A 5,216-nucleotide genomic window follows, 5' to 3' on the forward strand; every position below is an offset into this window, starting at 1 on the left:
TCTCTATTATATTATATGACTAGAAGAATGCACTGCAAAAAATAAATAAATAAATAAAATGTATTATTTCAAATATTAAAAATATCAAGATCAACACTGATTGGATAGTGAGTTGAATTAAAACATGAAACCTGCCAGCACAATTGATTGGGATTTCACTGCGGCGCTTTTTGATGATCCACTCAAGATCCACACATACACACATGAATGTGGACGAAAATTAGAAGAAGCCTGCGACTCGGTCAACTGTCACACGTGAAGCCATCACATAGCTGTTGTCAGCGCGTGCACTCATAAGCATTCTGAAAGTAGCTTCACTTGAATCTGTCAATACACGCAAAAACACAACTCGACTACAAGTAAAACGGTATCATCATCAGCAACTATTAAAAGATCTGTAATATAAAACTATATAGACCAATTAAATGTATATATTACACGTACATATTTACCTATCATCCTTGATAGCAATTTCTCTTAATCCATTTCTTAAGTCGAAATAATATTAGAGGAAACTGACGTGACATGCTTATATATGTTAAAAATTTGATGTGGAAACAGAGTTTCGGCGACAAATAGTTGAAAAAAAATTATTACGCCACAGCACAGTATAGAAGATGCACAACAAACAAGATGTGTATAAATACTAGCGACTCCTGATCCTGATGCCGCTTACCACCGTGGTGGCCCCGACCATCCATCGCAGATGCCAGATGGTAGAGGTCTTTCACGGTGGACGTGCGATCAAGGTGCTCGGCTGTCTGCGGCCTCGTGCAGTGCCGCGCCAACTTCTTAGCTTCCGATGGTGAGCTCTGCGTCGCCGCGTGTATGATCAAGGACACTGACTAGAGGGAGTGAATAGGCAGTTTAAAATTAAAATTACACTTGAGAAATTTAATTAGTAACAAAAGATAGTTTCTATGTCTAGTAAAAATTATCACTAGTGGGGTTTGCAATATAGGGTGACAAGAGACAATTCAAGCTCTAGCAAAGTAAAATACTCAAAGTAAATTGCAGAAATTGAAATGAGCAAGAGAAATAACCAAACTTGTTGACAAAAGAAAATTTTCCCTGGTGTTAATGACTTGCCGGTCACCCCTAATCCATATTGAGGTGGATTCAAAGAATCAACCTCTCCTCTATCAAAAATCCAATTGATCTTGAGCCGGCTCAAATCAATGAGCTTCTCCAAACCTCGATTCCACTAGAGTTGCTTTTCACCACTTTGGCGAGGTGAGCACAAGGACCTCTCACAACTAGTTTCGGGACACCTCCACAATCTTCTTGAATGGCTCCATCACCTTCTCCAAACCGTCTAGGGAATAGCAACTCACAAGAGTAATATGTCGATGACGCTTGCTTGAAGATTCCCTAGTGCCACAAAGATCAAACTCTTGATGCAATGCACTAGGATGCTCTCAAACTCACAAGGATGCAACCTCTAAGAAAAGAGTGAGAGAGAGAGGTGGAAACTAGCTCAAATGTGTCAAGGAAGCTTTCAAAGTGGCCAAGAGAGCCCTCTCACGGCCGGGCAAGAGATATAAATAGGCCCCTCTCAAAATCTAGCTGTTACATTCAAAATCCGTGAAAAAAAAGCTTTTGCGGACTGTCCACCTCAGAGAAACCAGACTGTCCACCATTCAAAAACACCCGAGTCAGAATATAATAATTGCGTGTCAGAGTCGACCGTTAGAGCCCTGGCGGACCGTCCGCTGTTCAAATCCTCTGAGCACCAGAGACGAAAACATCTCTAGAAATCTTTAGAATGATCGGCGGACCGTCCGCCATTCAACCTTGCAGTTCGCACAGAACAAACATTTGTTTTGTCCAATATCAAAGTTAGGGGGCCGGACCATCCGCCCTATATTTTTCAGCGCATTTGTGTCTCTGACTAAAACCTTTTAAGGAGGGGCGGACAGTCCTCCCCTAGGGCCGGACCGTCCGTCCCTAGCAGTCAGCTCACAGAAAAAAAACTAGTCTGTACCATTTTTCAAATGTGTTAGCCCTCATGTACCATTTTTCAAATGTGTTAGCCCTCATGCATGCAATGCAAGGGTTTGAGCAAAATGGTACTAAAGAACAGTCAAGCAAAGGTACAAGGACCCCTCTTGATTGTATGGCTATCTATCCTATTAGTCCGGTCATTTTCATCTATTAAGCACCTTTTGACAGGCAAAAAATAGAAAAGCCCTACCATATACCTTTGCCTTGAGCCCATGCCTAGAACATCATCTCCAAAACGCTTCGCGGCATCAAAGAATTCTCATTCACCCATGGACCAACCTATACTCATTTTCCTCTCAAGAGAATTGTTAGTCTATAAATGTTGTTATTGATTACCAAAACTTAAAATAGGGGCCTAGATGCTTTCAATCTTCCCCTTTTTGGTAATTGATGACAACACTTTCAAAAGTAGGGATAAGAGTTTCAAGTCAATTTTATACACAAGCCATAAGGTAGACTTGGTATTGAACATAGGTTGAACTTACCCATTTTCTTGAAAATTCCAGAATACAGTATGGATAAATTTCACCCAAGTTTGATGAGTAGAGAGAAATCCCCCTTGAATCTACATATAAATTTGACTAAAAACCATGAGCACATATTCATGGATTGGAAATTTTGACGGAGTTTCCCCTACAAGTGGAAATCGAGGCAAACAAATATACAGAATAATAAAGAATTTAAGCTTAACAAGGTTAGTACAACCTCAAATCACCAAAAGAACTAGAGCAGCCACAAGTACTAAGATTAAGCACACCAACATAGTTTAAACCACATTGCAAACCGAGTTCAAGTTCAAACACAAGTTCATGCAAGGCAAAGATAATAAATATGCAATGCAAGAAGTCCAGCACAATGAATTCAACACAAATCCAACTCAAAGCAAGTGTACACATGAGCTCCCCCTAAATCCCCGAAGTCACTCCTCCATGATCTCCAAATTTTCTCTCCCCCTTTGGCATCAATTTCCAAAAAGATCAATCATCCATTGGCGGCGGCAGCGGCGGCGGTGGAGGGTAGAAAGGTAGATAGGGATAAAACGGCGGAGGAGGCACATGAGCTGGAAATACTAAGTAGAAATGACTTGAGAAGCCCGTGAAGGTGATGTTGAATGTGTCGAAGTCTTGCTGCAACTTCTGCTGACGCTCCACAAGCTGCTCATATTGCTCAGAAGATGGCAAGTCATCAAACAGAGTGTTCAAGGCTGCAATATCATAGTGCAAACCCTCTTGAACACTCCTCATCTAGGTCATGATTTGCCGGTACATGTTTTCATTAAGGTGCTACCCAAAAGCTTGAAAATCAGTATTCAACTGATTTTGGAACTGCTGCCGCATGTTTTGAAAACCCAAGTTGATTTGCTGTCGCACCTGATTTGCCAAACCATCGACCTGAGAACTCATGCCTTGCTGCATACTTGCAAAATATGGGTCAAAGTAACCAGCTGGAGGCACCCACTATGGCTGCATAGGAGGTGGAGGAGGTTGCATTGCTTGCTGATGGCATCTCCAATATTTCCATCATCAACCTCATTATCACTTGCATCACCCTTAACAACAGGAAATGGGGTTAACAGTCACTGAAGAAATGCGATATCATTCTTGAATGGCCTAAATGGTTTATGCTCGCACTCATAGATGCCTCTGAAATGGGTCTTAACCTTGATCAAGGACATGATATGTGGAGCAAAATACAAGTTCATCTCAAGATTGACCCTCAAATCAGCCAGTTGATCCATAATAGGAGCAATAATATTTATTTTGTTGCCATGCGTCACATGAGAAATCATATTTCAATAAAGACCTCTAACCTTGTACTTGTTGCCGCTCTTGGGCATGAAAGTGACTCTTGCAATTTTATAGGTTCATCATTCAATTTTTATAGGTTCACCATGGGTCCTCTGGATTTCGACCTGCCATGTGGGGTTAACGTGAGAGGTATAGTCAAACTAATCTTGGTAAAAAGGATTCCAATTGTTTTTTATCTTTATAGTATAAAATAGATTTATAGTATAGATAATACTAAAATATCTATATCTATATCTATACTCCATCTATATCTATTTCTAAAGCGAGTAAGGTTTCCATCTAATTTTTTGGTTTGGTCTATCTCATATGATTGACAGGTGGGTCTTAGTCCATATCGTATGTGAGCCGGATTAACCCCCTCCATCTACGACTTGATCACGTAGATCCCTACAAATTAACACATGGTCATCAATACGTATCCGATACTTATACCAACTTGTCCGTAACAATGCATGGGCACATATCACACCCGATTTCGAAAAGAAGACCATATGTACCTCATATGTGCGCCAGGATCAAGTTTCACACATATGGAAGACCTTATAAGTGAATATATCAAAGATAATGTTCAACAACGTAAACAAAAGAGAATAAGTATTTTATTACATACTCCGTAAAATAGACTCGAAGGTCTTAAACGTTCCACCAATAACCTCTATGAAAACTTCAACAAAGTTTCATCAACTCCCGCAGGAACTTGACTTGTGAACGCGCCTAGAACTCCTCAAAGTCACTGAAGTACTCCACTTCATTGTTCTCTTCCGAACAACAATTAGGCAAGGGTAAATACACTTATGGTTGGTACTCAACAAGTGGGGGAAGATGCAAGGCCATCAAGGAAAGGCAAAGGTTTATTGCAAATAGCATTTTAGTTGGTCAAATTTTATTAGCAAGCACCTAATTACTAGGTATAAGTTTATACCAACCCACTTAAGCATAAGCATCAAGAACCAACACATAAACCAAGAAACCACAAGTTAATTATTCTTCAAGTTCAATTATCATGTGAGGGTCCAAACTGCTCTTGACCATGAGCACGACTGATATATTAGTTTTAAACACTATGCAGAGGTTGTACACTTTCCACACAATTCATTTGCAAGGCCCTTAAACACTTCATTTGGTGAGTGGCGAGGGGTCCACTATGAAGCCTTTACAAAGACACGCAGAAAACTAATAGCCCACTTGAGTTTCAGTAGCGGAGTGGACCATAACCCTCCCTTATAGTCAGCACTTTAGTAAAGGCTACTACCCCAAGAGGACCAGGCTATACCCCATCACCGAGAGTCTTTTACCTATGTACCATTAAAAATGATGGTGCTTCCTTGTGTACCACTAAAAAGTTCGTTCATACCTGTGTACCATCACACTAACTTTCTTTACCCTGTGTACCATTTTGGACGG

The sequence above is a fragment of the Panicum virgatum genome, chromosome 4N (genome assembly GCF_016808335.1).
Source record: "Panicum virgatum strain AP13 chromosome 4N, P.virgatum_v5, whole genome shotgun sequence".
NCBI lineage: Eukaryota > Viridiplantae > Streptophyta > Magnoliopsida > Poales > Poaceae > Panicum > Panicum virgatum.